This window comes from Panthera pardus, unplaced genomic scaffold (genome assembly GCF_024362965.1).
Source record: "Panthera pardus isolate Hobbes unplaced genomic scaffold, ASM2436296v1 HiC_scaffold_6, whole genome shotgun sequence".
In the NCBI taxonomy this organism is placed as follows: Eukaryota; Metazoa; Chordata; class Mammalia; order Carnivora; family Felidae; genus Panthera; species Panthera pardus.
The window spans coordinates 121,680,529-121,695,120 of record NW_026526991.1 but is presented as its reverse complement, the minus strand read 5'-3'; the positions used below and the strand labels follow the sequence as shown (position 1 = coordinate 121,695,120).

Below are 14,592 nucleotides of genomic sequence, written 5' to 3'. Positions count from 1 at the left end.
CATTCAAAGGAGTAAACATTTCAGTAGAAAAAGAGAAGAGAAAGTGAAATGGCAAACAGAAAAAAGTAACAGTTTACAGAATTTGGGAGAAGATCTTTTGAGGAGACCTAATAAACCCTCTAAGCCAGGAATTGTGCCTTTACTCACTCCTCTTCCCCCACGGCTGCTGGCTTCTCTCCACACCCCCTCACACCCTGAGGGTCAGCAGTGTCTGGCCAAAGGAGGTATTCAGTAAGCACAGACTGAACCAAGAAGTAATTGAAACAGCTTTATACAAAATGAAACTACAGGGGCGCCTGAGTGGCTCAGTCCGTTAAGTGTCTGACTCTTGATTTTGGCTCAGATCATGATCTCACGGTTCGTGAAACCAAGCCCCATGTCAGGCTCTGTCCACGCTGACGGTGCGGAGCCTGATTGGGATTCTCTCTCTCCCCTCTCTCTCCGCCCCTCCTCTGCCTTCCCTCTCTCTCTCTCAAAATGAATAAACAAACTTTAAAAAAAAAAGTAATTACAGGAAATACAGTTAAGTCCTTAAATGCGACTTCTTTGCCAGTAAAGGTTTGAAATCAAGAATAGCATGGTTTTTCTTGATTTGTGGTTAATGGCGAGAAAGGATGAAAAAAGGCATCTGTCTACCACTCAAGAGAGTGTCCAATTCTTCATTCTCATGAACTCCTGATTTTCATAAAGTTGTTTACAGTTGTTCCTACTTCATTTCATGCATTATCACCCTTACCATCAAATGCTGTAATATAATCCTGATAATTGTTTAGCATGGTCATCAAATAATAACCACTAAATTAATAAACCTCTGGACTCTAGTTTAAAATCTAAAACAAGGGATGAAGACGAAACAGGTATTTATAGAATTAAGTTAATAAACTACAGATAGAGTAAGTAAAACCCATCAAAATGGGTAAAACCTTTCATTGTGTTTCTGCTTGTTATGTTGTGGAATGAATGGCCTGTCGTCTGGAATGAGCAATATTTTGCAAAAGATCTCATTACCTCACTTCCAGAAATAATACTACCTCTGTTACACTTTTCCACAATAGCACTTTCTTAAAACATATGGAACGACTGAAAGACACAGGCACCGCAAAGCTAATTTACATGATGGGAACCTAGACTGCAATGATATAGCTGTTTCAGTGTCCGGCAGTGAATTAAATCATACTTGGCCATTGATAACAAAAGAGAAACAACACTTCGTGTTTTCTCAGCCCTTCAGGTTTTCAAAGAGGCTATTTACTGAACGTTGTCTTTCCAAGTTAACTTTATTATGTTATCACGTACGTTTATATATACGCATATACGTATGTATATACATAAATATATATGTCTATTATACTCATATGTATATACATGCAGGGGCACCTGGGTGGCTCAGTTGGAAAAGCATCCAACTTCGGCTCAGGTCACGATCTTGCAGTTCATGGGTTCAAGCCCCACATCAGGTTCTGTGCTGACGGCTCAGAGTCTGGAGCCTGCTTCAGATTCTGCGTCTCCCTCTCTCTGCCTCTCCCCTACTTGTGCTCTGTCTCTCCCTCTCAAAAATGAATAAGCATTAAAAAAAATGTAATAAAAATATGTATATACATGTATATGAATACATGCATATTGTATATGTATGTGTTATATGCATGTATACATATACATATGTGCAATATACATCTACATTTTATACATATTATATATAACAGTTTATATACACATTAAGTGGTATCCTATAGAGAGTAAAATATTCTAGAATGAAAAGTTTCAGAACCTTGGCAATTATCCAATCCCAAGGAAATCTTGTTAAGTATGTTTTCTGTGCAATAGGAAAAACATAAGTTAAGATTTATTTTAGTTTTAATTTTAATGATTTATAAGCATTACAGCTATTCTAGAGATAAAGAAGAAAGTGTATAATGGCTCTAAGATTGGTTGTTTAAAAATAGGTTACGATCTTGGGAATGCAAGCTGGTGCAGCCACTCTGGAAAACAGTATGGAGGTTCCTCAAAAAACTAAAAATAGAACTACCCTACGACCCAGCAATTGCACTACTAGGCATTTATCCAAGGGATACAGGAGTGCTGTTTCAAAGGGGCACATGCATCCCAATGTTTGTAGCAGGGCTATCGACAATAGCCAAAGTATGGAAAGAGCCCAAATGTCCATTAATGGATGAATGGATAAAGATGTGGTATATATATACAATGGAGTATTACTCGGCAATCAAAAAGAAGGAAATCTTGCCATTTGCAACTACGTGGATAGAACTGGAGGGTATTATGCTAAGTGAAATTAGTCAGAGAACGACAAAAATCATATGACTTCACTCAAGTGAGGACTTTAAGAGACAAAACAGATGAACTTAAGGGAAGGGAAACAAAAATAATATAAAAACAGGGAAGGGAGCAAAACAGAAGAGACTCATAAATATGGAGAACAAACTGAGGGTTACGGGAGGGGTTGTGGGAGGGGGGGTGGGCTAAATGGGTAAGGGGCATTAAGGAATCTACTCCTGAAATCATTGTTGCACTATATGCTAACTAGTTTGGATGTAAATTTTAAAAAATAAAAAAGAAAAGAAAAAAAAAGAAAAAAAGAATAAAATCAAAATGTACTAAAAACCCAAAAATAATCAATTAATTAAAACACACACACAAACTATGCAATCTAAAAATGCATACACATCAATACATATTATTATATATATTTACATATAATACATATATAATAATATGTATGTATAGTTAATATAATAACAAAAACCACCATAGTTTAAAGACATTAAGAATGTATTTGCTTAGGGGCACCTGGGTGGCTCAGTCGGTTAAGCGTCCGATTTCGGCTCAGGTCATGATCTCACGGTCCGTGAGTTCGAGCCCCCCGTTGGGCTCTGTGCTGACAGCTCAGAGCCTAGAGCCTGTTTCGGATTCTGTGTCTCCCTCTCTCTGACCCTCCCCCATTCATGCTCTGTCTCTCTCTGTCTCAAAAATAAATAAACGTTAAAAAAAAATTAAAAAAAAAAAAAGAATGTATTTGCTTAAATAAGCTCTATTGCAAATTCATTTATTAACTTACAGTCCTTTGCTATAGTAAATGAACACTCCTGATTTCTTTGATGGGTACTGTTTCTTATAGACTGTATTTCTTAAACTTACGGTATGAATTAGGTATGGAAGTGCTATCCGTCTGAAGCCTGCCTGGTCTTTTCTTATGTCTCTGAACAGTCCTTGGTCTCCTTCAGGGGCCCCCGTTCTTCTGCACCCGTTGGCACCCCATTAATAGCCACGATTTAATCCTCAGCCCTCTTTTATAATCCCCATGCCCTTCTTCCATCCTTTTCTGTATCACCTACATACCGATAACTCCCAAATCTCTGTCACCACTTCAGAATATTTCCTCCGCATCAGGTTTGTACAAGGAACAATCCAGTGGACGCCTGAAAAACCAAGCAGGGAGCTGGGACCAGCTCTTCCTAACTTATTTCAAATTAAAAAAGAATCGGTTACGATCCTTGGCTTCACTATCCTTTACTTCTTTAGTTTAAGTAAGAGTGTGAAATTTGGTATATTTAGTCGTTTGGTGTCTAAAAACACTATATGCTTGGGAAGGTAAATCTGTAGCTGAAGATGCTTATTAGATCTTCCTCCGTAGCTACTTGCAGATTACAGACTCCCCTGAAGTTAAAACAATTCCACATATATGGAAACGCAGCATGTCAATCAAAAGGAAGCCAGATTTTCCCTACTAGTTAGGATCAAATTTGTGTTAACTTAATTTCTGATTTACCATCATCTTAACTCTTGACTTCACCAAAAATCAAAAGAGAGGCCAGGAAGGGGTAGAGGAAGGGAGAGAAATTCTTCTAATCGTTCTCTTCAGACACTGTAGTGAGAAATACTCCATTATAAAGTACAATCAAGGGCGCCTGGGTGGCCCAGTCGGTTAAGCGTCCGACTTGGGCTCACGTCATGATCTCACGGTTCGTGGGTTCGAGGCCCACGTCGGGCTCTTTGTTGTCAGCTCAGAGCCTGCTTTGGAGCCTGTGTCTCCCTCTTTCTCAGCCCCTCCCCTGCTTACTCTCTATCTCGGTCTCAAAAAATAAATAAAAGTAAACTTAAAAAAATTGTTTTGAACATATTACTAAGAAAAAAACAGTATTAATCAGTTGAGGATTAAGAAATATTCAATCTCATGAGCTTACTAACTTAATGAAATGGCTTTAGGTTGAGCTTCTCTGTGCTGAGCAGCACTATCTTTCACCTTTGAGCAATTCCTGGAGTCCACCGAATTAACTCAAGGCTGCAGGCTTAGCAAAACAAATTGCTTCTAGAAAGGACAGGGGGTGGGGAGCACCTGGGAGGCTCAGTCGGTTGAGGGTCCAACTTTTGATTTCCGCTCAAGTGATGATCCCTGGGGTCATGGGATCGAACCCCATGTCAGGCTCCGTGCTGAACATGGAGTCTGCTTATGATTCCCTCTCTCTCTCTCTCTCTCTCTCTCTCTCTCTGCCCCTCTCCCCACTCACTTTCTCTCCCTCTCTCCCCCGACTCTCTCTCAAAAAATAAAAATAAAAAAAATAAAATAAAAAATAAAGGACAAAGGGGTAGTGAAAAGCCAATAACCCTGTAGTGAGAAAACACCGACTTTTAACGTCCAAAAGCTGTGACCTAATCAAAGCCACTCAAGAAAACAATTTAAAGCAAAGCATAAAGGAAATGAGCTAAAATAACTAAGGCACTTCTTAAAAGTATATTAATACTTCTAGTTACTTCCACATAGAAAACCTGAGCAACTGAACTAAAGATGACACTAATTGCCATCAATGGATGGATATTACGACTGCTGTTACTTTTGTCTTCTCTTGTCCTCTGTTATTTTTAAACATGTTTAGTGCAAAATTGGACACATCTTCCGAAGCAAAACTGATTTTCCCATCAACTTTCTCAGACCTCTGACCTTCAGCCAATATCTGAGACTAGTCTGGGGAATGTGCTTTTAAAGGAATAGTCACACGACATGGAAGGTCTGACGATTATTATTTTGGCAGACAAAAAAGAATGGCGATTCCTTCTCTTTAAGGTCTTTTCATCTTTGCTAACCTGAGATGTTACTGCAGAACACTTTTGTACTACAGTCAAGATCATTACAACTGGAGGGAATTTTTAAAAATCATCCAGTACAAGCCATTATTTTATGTCCTGAAAAGGCCAAAGGTCAGTGGTACCCAAAGTCACACTTAGTGGCAGAGGCGGGACTCAAACCCAGATCTGTCTTTTTTTTTTTTTTTTAAGTTTATTTATTTTGAGAGAGAGAGCAGGGAAGGGACAGAGAAAGGGAGAGAGAGAATCCCAAGCAGGCTCCACTGTCAGTGCAGAGCCCGAGGTGGGGCTTGAACCCACAAACCGTGAGCTCATGACCTGAGCCAAGATCAAGAGTCAGACACTTAACCGACTGAGCCACCGAGGAGCCCCCTTGAAACCAGATCTCTCGGTCTAGGGCTGTATTTCACCACAAAAGCCAAAGGTTAGCATTTTACGTACAATGTACTCAGATACAAAATAAAGGTCGATTTCCTACAGCTGCTCTGCTATTCCTCCCGAGTCCCCATCACATTCAAATGGGAGGAACTAACTTTAGTCCCAGCCATTAAACCAAATCCACTCAATGATGTAAACGGCTTAGGTATATTCAGACTTCCTCTTGCTTCCTGTCTCCACCATCAATATGCCGTCGCAGCCGGTGTGAGCTGGGAGGGCTTCAGTGACTTCAGAGTGAAGACAGAGGGAAGTCCTGAATCCACGTTCACAACTCCCCATTCTCCCCTCTAACTCCTTTGGCCACAGTGGCATCTCCTCGACCTCTTGGTCATTAGCATCCACTGAGGACTGTGGCTGGTGACATCATGGTGTATTCTTCCCTTGGCTCGGAAAAAGCTTGGTGGCATTGCCTGCCGAATCTGGCTCTCCTCACGGGGGTCCTACTACCGCTCCCTGCCTGCGTAAGCCACCCCTGGCTCCAGGGGCACGTTGTCCCTGCAGTGGGAGCTCCCTCCCCAGCAAGCACCCTCGGCCTTCCCCTGCGAGGTGCGCTGAGACTTCCATCGCCTTCCACGCCACGCCCGATGCTGGAAGACAAAACCCAGGTTCTCCCCGTGCCCACCATGCCGGGGAGGCTCACTGTTCAGGTGGGAAGAAGCGTACGTCTTGTAGGGTGGTCTTCTCTGCTTGTTGCCCCCCTGCCACCTACTCACCATGCCTCCCCATCTTCCCTCTGGGACACTTCGGCCAGGACAGACAGGGAGGTCCCGTTTCAGACTCTGATTTTTCTGCCTTTTCCCACAATCTACCAGGGCCAAAAGAGGGACGGACAGTCCTCTTCACATGGGAGCGTATTTTATCCTTCTCAAAATGGGGTTCGCTCCTCGCCTTTCTCTGGACCCATCAAAGCGAGGTGGTGTGGCAGCACACGATTCATACAAGAGAAAGGTGAAAAACACGTTGATTTGATATTGCTAAAATATTCACTTCATCATAGCTGTTATAGTCATGACCCCAGAGCCACAAAATTGATAGGCTATGTATTCAAATGCCTAATTAAAGGACCAGGAATCTGATTCTGGCCGGCAGAATCACAACAAATAGCGCGTAGCCCGGCCACACAAAGTACAGCACTCACATCCGCCACCATGAGCTGCAGGAGTGATGGAAAGGAAGACAGGACGAGCCAGGAGGGCACCAAAGACCCACGATGCCAGGACTCCGAGACCAGATGGAAAGAATATGGGTCATTTCCGGAGGGGGAGGGGGAGAAGACCAGGCCCCTGTGATGAAAAGCTCTAAAACCCCATCATGACACAGCAAATCAAAACATCTTGGGTCATTTTGCTGTCTGTCACTACTGACATTTTTGTCCCTTACATCATTTTATCCAGAAGCAAAATACGAAAACAATCTGCCTTAAGGGAAATTACCAGGGTTAGAGTTAACATCTGCACAGCACGCTAGGTTCCCTGGAAGAAACGTGCCGCATTAATATTTCTCCTTTGAAGTTCTTACCCACATTCATCCCTTCCTATACGTGAAACATAATCTCTCATCATTCTTGCTGCCTCGAAACCCTGCGAGGGAACGTGCTGAAGCTTCTCCCTGTGAACTTTCACCTTTACATCCAGGAGAAGGTGCTTGTCGCGGGAAGGAGGCAGCATCGCCATGGGATCAGGATACAGCATCAATGGTGAAAAATCAGAAGATGGGAACTAGAAAGCTGCCAAAATTAGGTTCAGAGAAGAGGCACGCATGAAAGGTGTCTCGTGCAAGATCAGCGGAATACAAGAAGTACCAACAAAAACTATCTGGGGGGACAGTCCTGGTGTTCGGAAGTCTGAGGTTGTCGGACGAGATAAGGGACGGATGGGAAGAGGACCCGGCGAAGAGCAGAGGAGAGTCGGCTAAGTTCAGGAAATGGAAACAAAAAAGGAAAACTGATACGCATTTTGAAATGGGGTCTATGGCCAGGCAGGATGCAGCAGACCAGACGGAGACCCCATTACACATTTGTCTGCAGAAAGGTACTCAGGCCTCCTACTCCCTGCAAATGTTTTAAAACATAATTGGAATACACATGGCCCTCCCTGCAGGCCTTGTCCCGGTTGCCATTTTACCCACTTTGATTAGTTTTTTATTACCATCCTGTCCCTGACTAAACCACAGATCCCCTGAGGGTGAGAACTTTATCTGGGCTTTGCTCACCACAGTGTCCCCAACGTGGCCTTTGAATGGTGCCCGGTGGCCAATGAAATTCAGGTCAGATTTATGGCGGGGTGGGGGGGGAGGCCCTCGGGAGGGGATTTGAAGCCTTCAGAAGATGCTATCCAACTACCTCCCCAATAGTCTTTCAAAAGCCACGGGGGTTCCCAAGTCAGAGATTCGTGGCTTTGAAGGAAGTCAGTCTCCGGCGACACTCGATCAGCGTCACCCGAGAGGGGTCTGCGTTAGGTAGTTACTTAACACCTGACTGGATGCTTAGACGGCAGACAACTGAGAGAAAAGCCCTCCGGAAATGCAACCACAGAATGGGGAGGTCCAGAAGTTGCCAAGGGCAAGCTGGAGAAAGAGAAAGCATGCCACAGGACCACCTCCTCGAGCGTCCAGAGGTTTATAGCAAGCACGTGTCTTCCTCTCCCCCACAAAGACGCTAAACTATTATGTCCCCTATTAAGAAAAAGATACATTCCCTTCTCACCCTTCCTGCTCCCATCTACTGTATTCCCTCCAAGCCATGCGCTTTATGCCTCCGCAGAGACGCGCAAGATTAAAAAAGAATCAGCTCAGATTACAAAATGAAGACTCAAGGGTTCCAGAATGATTTGTATTCTCCCCATAATCATTTTCAATCGTTCATCTTACCCGCGCTCGTAAATTACACACACTCCATTTAAGAACACAGTGAGCCCAAAATCTCTATTATTTTCGGCATGATTGCAAACAGCTAAGCCAATCACATAAACAACCAAGTGGGTGCGACTAACGTTCCACTTGGAGCGGTGCTTCTCAGACCTCTGCCCCACAGAGGGCCAGGGTTTCCTGAGACAGTCACCCAGCCCTGGGAGTGGGCAGGGGCGGAGACGGAATGGGGGTTTGGTCCTCCTTCTACTGGAGCTTCCCCTGCCCATGCCACTGAGCGACCCTTTCCACAGATTTTAGAAGTCCGCAGACCCCCGGGCCGGGCACTCAGAACATCCGTGCCCTTTCTTCCAGAAGGAGTATGCTACACAGCCTGAAAAAAGGACACGTTTGCTAACAACATACTTTGAAAATAATTCGTCAAGAAAATGTTTCTCCTAAGGGGCTTCTCACATCACTTAATTTTTTTTTTTAAGTTTATTTATTTATTTTGAGAGAGACAGAGACAGTGTGAGCAGGGGAGGGGCAGAGAGAGCAGGAGACAGAGAATCCCATGCAGGCTCCACACTGTCAGCACAAGCCCAGTGCCGGGCTCAAACTCACAAAATTGTGAGATCGTCACCTGAGCCGAAACCAAGAGTCGGACTCTTAACCGACTGAGCCAGGCAGGCCCCCCTCGTGTCACTTAAGTTTTTAAACTTTAGGGATTTTGCAACTTACAAAGGGTTTGTGTTCCAGGTGAGTTTACAAGGCAGGGCTTTTCAACACCGGCTCACTTTCCTACAGGGCAAGGATATTATGCCCATCCCGAGCATGTTACTAATGCTAATAACTAATAGTTATTTTTATTAGTAACGTTACTAATACCACTGCAAGTAGAGTTTGACTTTTCCTCCTTGTAGAAGGGGCCACCAGGGGCATCGAACCACTATGTACCCTCTTTCTTTGAAGCCATCCATCCTGTGATCTGTGATGAAAAAGGAGTTAAGTGACAGTGGAAGTCCTTCCCCCTCTCCCTCCCCACCAACTCAACTGCCTGTTTCCAGGGCAGTCCCTGTCCCCCTGTCCACCACAGCCAGTGTCTGCCCGTCCGAGGCTCCAGTGGCATGCCAGCTGGAGAAAGCCTGGAAAGCAGTGCCACCACCAGCTCTGAAAAGCTAACTCACGGTTTGCTTGTTTATTCTCCAATATTTCTCATCATTTTATTATGACAATCTGGCACCTAATACAGATCCCCCCAAAAAAGCTTGAGAGGGTTTGACACTCAGGGGAGGAAAAAAAAAGATGTTGGAAGTGTCTACAACCCTCTCAGAAACTAAGAACCAAAAAGATGAAGGAAGAAAAGGGAGAAGATCACAATGTGTCTCTATAAATAACTGTTCAGGTTCAACCAAAATTTCCTTTTTGTTTTTCCTCCATTTTGGCCCATTTGGTAAGCTAATGAGCTGAAACAAAAGAACTCGTTTTGTTTTTTGGTTTTTTTTTTTGAATGTTTATTTATTTTTGAGACAGAGAGAGACAGAGCATGAGCGGGGAAGGGGCAGAGAGTGAGGGAGACACAGAATCCGAAGCAGGCTCCAGGCTCTGAGCTGTCAGCACAGAGCCCGATGCGGGGTTCAAACTCATGGACCATGAGATAATGACCTGAGCCAAAGTTGGATGCTTAACCGACAGCCACCCAGGCACCCCCAAAAGAACTAGTTTTAACCAAACAATTCTAAAAGAGGATTTCAAACTTGAGATTTGGCACAGGCTTAACTCATTTAGTATCACAAATGACTATAAACAAGTAAATAAAATACTAAAAGTCAATTTTCCACCCAAACAGTTGAGCTGTTCAGAATTCTTGATGTCCAAACACTAAGGTAATGCTGTGCTGCAGAAGCAAACTATTTAAAATGCTAAAATTAAATCAACTGCCATTCATGAATGTTACCATTTGGGAAGATCCCTTTCTACGCCTTTGCCAAAGCAGAAATGCTCTTACAGAAGTATTTTCATCTGTCACCCAGAAAAATACAGCTGCTAATAAAGAAGAGGAGGAGGATTTCTTCCTTTGCGTGACTTTTGCACATAGCAAAAGTACCTTTGCATAAGCTGAACTACCACCTTGTGCTGCAACCATTTGCTCGCGGATCTCCTTTTCTGAGCGCCCTCTGAGCCACAGGACCAGAACACTGGTTAAGAGGGCGGATAACGGGGGCTCACAAAATGTAGGCCTATTCCAAGTTCAACTGCTTACCAAGTTTGCAAGGACAAGTTATCTGACTCTTTAAAGGTTGAGTGCTTCATCTAAATAGGGATAGTAATCATAAATACCTGCTCCGTGGGGCTGTTTGAGACCAAATGGAACAACACGTGTAAAATTCTGTGTCCAGAATATAGCAAGGCTGACAATGAGGAGGAGGCTTTCACATCCCCAATGCCCTGCACAGTTCATTGCAATAGTGCAGAGTCAGTACATGTTTCTTGAACCGAGTTGAATTTCCCCACACGGTCGGCCTGATGAAGTCCTACATTTCTTTCCAGCGATGACACCGGAACAAAATCTTAAAGAAAATCGGACGCCTTCACCCGCCCACTGTTTTGAGACCCCACGGTGCTTTGTGCCTTCCTCTATCAGCCCCGTGCCACCACCCTATCGGCACCTTCTGAAGCTTGCAGGTTGCTCCGTGACAGAGAATAAAACCAGCCTTTCGTGAAACAGTGAGCTCCTTTTCTTTGCATTTCCAGAACCGGGCACGTGGCAGGAAAACAGTAAATGCTTGTTCCTGGGCCCGGCTCAGGCACCTATCGCCACTAACTGAACCCACAGGGAGCGGTGTGCCTTCCAAGGAAGCAGACAGGTGTTCATATCCGATCCTTTCTCAACCCTCAAGGGTCCACTCCAATCCCACCTCTGGCGGGAACCAGAGACCAATCCCACCGGCACTCATCCCTCCCTTTTGGAATCCTTACTGTAAATAAAAGATAGCCATTCTGGTGGGGTTGGTGTCGGGGGGGGGGGGGGGGGCTGGTTTATTAGTCCTGTTTCCTCACATACCCTGTGAGCTCTGTGAAGGGAAGATTAACTAATTATGAATTCTTTTGCACAGAACAAGGACATGTAATAGGCAGGAAACAAATATTTGATTGCTTGATTTAGTTCTGTTTTCCAATGTGCTCGAAGTACTCCTCCAGAATTATCTAATTAATCCTAACTTGATGAGAAGAAAGGCATATTGGATCTGCACAGACCACAGCCAAGTCCTGGCACCCTCCACAGTGTGAACGAGCAGGGGTGTTCTTGCCGGCTCGGCGACACTGCCTCTCTTTGGCCAGCACTCAATTTTTTGAACTAATGGCTTAGCACACAAGAATTAGCATTTTACAGAACCAAAAACTAACTGCCAACCAAGTCTTCATGGTGCTGCTAACCGACAGCAAACTCTACTTTGAGTTCTATCTCCCCCAACTAAACGGACTGAGAAGTGGTCCCAAGACCCACAGAAAGAGGGTGGAGGGAACCACAATCGCCCCCATGGTCCCATAAACCTGCACAGAGATAATGAGATCCGCTACCACCGAGAGCCGACCGCTGTCATTTAGAATGGCCACAACTAAGCATTTTCAAAGCGTATCAGCCAGGTACCTCTTTCCTTTGCAAATTCTGCGCTTCTCCCTTTTTTTTTTTTTTCATTTCGAGGATTTTCGGGGACCATCATAAAAACAGTAAGCCTTCACGGTCACATAATCTGTTAACTTTCAAAATGCTTTCGCACCTCACGACCTGTTGGATACCTGCAGCCACCCAAGACGGGTAGACGAGATAAGACAGACGGATAGCGGGTCTCACTTTACATAAGCACAGAGAATCAGAGCGGCTGGCCCAATGTCCCAACCAATGAACCACAGCAGGGAGGGGCCAGACTCAGCCTTCGCCTCCCTCGGCTCCTTGGTGTTGTCTTACTACATGGTTGACCAAAGGGCTGCAATGTAGCTGTTCCCCATCTTCCCACAGTGTGGCAGGCAAGACAACGTCTCTGAAAGAGAGCGCCCTGTGTTCCCTAAGAGATGGGGTGTCCCTGCGGAAAGTGCCGAATTTAAATCCCCAGTCTTAACCAGCGTGCTTCACCATATTGAAGGCAAGTTTGCATCCAAAATGGTTGAGTGGGAGCCAACTGTGGTGTTCTAATCTTTGTTCATGCTGTCAGTGTGACATATGAAAGAAATAGGAATAACGTGACAGGATGAAAACAAAGCTAGTGGCTGGTGTGAGATACACAGACAGGGTGTTAGCCCCACACGCACTGCAACTGGGTCAAGTTAACACCTCTTCTTTCCCCTACATATGCGGTGTGGAAAAGCTATTTATAAAATGTTTTTAAATATTTAGGACCAAATAAATCAATATTGTTGGGAAACACTTCCTCTGACCAGAACTCATTTAGTTGCCCTAGTCCCATGTGAATAACAGGACCGGGAATGTCAGGATGATCCAAGACCAGGAATAAAACAGATGTTTTCAGCGCTTTCACCAAGAATGCCCTCCCAGGCCTGCCTTCGGCCTCCACACCAGCCGGTGACCGGGCATAAACAGAACAATGGTGAAACCTCAGGAGAGTGGCCTTGGGACTAATATTTGGTACCAGTGCAACAAATATAGGCTTTCGAGAAGTTACCTGACTCTGCAATTCACTCTGCTGTTTCAGGCGAAGATTTTCAGGTGTATCTGCCACCGTGGTGAAGGACTGCTTTGGGTAGTGCCTGTGGAGAAATATTTTAAAAGAACGTAATTAAAATACTATGTTGCAAAGCAATGCTTTGACACCCAGTTGCTTTATCCTTCCCTCCCATCACAGTGGAAAGAGGTGTCTCTCTCCCCTTGGCGAAGGCCATCTCCGTATCGTTATTCTGGGTCCCTCCTCCATTCTCATGACCCTCTATCACCAGTTACCCGCCACGCCCCGAAACCTCAACCTCGACTTCTCGACTCTGTTGGCTGCCTCCCATCAGCATCCAGGCATGCTCGAGGCTCTCCTATCTTTTATTACCTCTCCCTCTAACCACACACTATTCTAGCCTGTGGAGCTAGACTCTCTTCTCTCCTTCGGCCAAACTTCCTCACCGAGAGGCCTCAACTCACTGTTCCTGCTCATCTCCTCTCCAACTCTCCTCGGCACCACACATTCGGGCTTCTACCTCCTGCTTCCAGAAGTTTCTCTGCTCAAAGTTCTAAGGACTTCCCTGCGGACACATGCAGCAGCCATCTTTCTGTCTTCCTCTTGCTTCACCACCGCTCCATCTGGAAATGTCCTCTCTCTTGGTTTCTGTGTCACCGCACACTGCCGGACTGGCTTCTCCCCCTCTGGTTGTTCCTTCTCTGTCTCCTGTGGGTTCCTCTCGGTTTGCCCTTCCCCCTTCAGGGTGATCTACATCTGAGTGATCACCTAGGTGATCTCAGTGACTCACAGCCGCGGGTGATCGTTACGTGTATGCCGATTACTCCCAAACCTAGCCCAGCGTTCTGTCCTAGATCTCAGACCCCCTGGCATTTCCTCCTGTGTATGTTCCACAGCCACCATAAACTCAACCAGTCTGAAACTCAGCTGTCCGATATCCCACCCCACCTCCAAGACAAGCACCTCCCTCTTATCCACTCTTTCATTTAGAAGTGCCCAGTTGGCCAAGCCAGAAACTAGGACATAATCTTGCCTCCTCACACAGTCAATCAGTCACCAAGTCCATTGATTCTATCTCCTACGTACGCCCCAGATATGTTTACATCTTTCCATCTCCACTGCATTTTTCCCGATAGGCCACATTTTCCTTTCAGGGAAACAGAACGCTTGCCAGTCTTGCCCTTCTGAGCCAGGGTGCCAAAGCAAACATTCTAAAATGCCCGTATGATTACATTACTCCTCTGAGTGAAACCGCTCAACGTCTCCCCATTGATCTGAGAATAAAGTCCAGTCTCCTGTCTTCCGAGGTTCCACGATCGCCCTCTGAAGTCTTCCTGCTCACTCGCCACGTTCCACCCATGGAGCTCACCCTTCTCTTTCCCACCTCTTCGCCACACGCCGCTCTCCTGGACCAGAATACTCCTCCCTCCTCAGGCCCTGCTTCTCTGGCTGACACTTCCTCATCGCCTAGGTCTCGTCCTACACTTCACTGTTTCCAGGAGTCCTTCCCATCGTAATTCTCATCCCATTC

General features: G+C 45.1%; 1 protein-coding gene across 1 annotated transcript in view; it reads right to left on the bottom strand.

Moving 5' to 3' along the window:
- Nucleotides 1–14,592, bottom strand: part of LOC128775014 (sterile alpha motif domain-containing protein 1-like) — a 191,442-nt gene that overhangs the window by 50,022 nt on the left and 126,828 nt on the right. Inside the window, exon 4 of the mRNA XM_053895383.1 lies at nt 13,062–13,146. The gene's annotated coding sequence lies outside the window, so the exon portion shown is untranslated. The remainder of the gene's footprint in view (nt 1–13,061; nt 13,147–14,592) is intronic.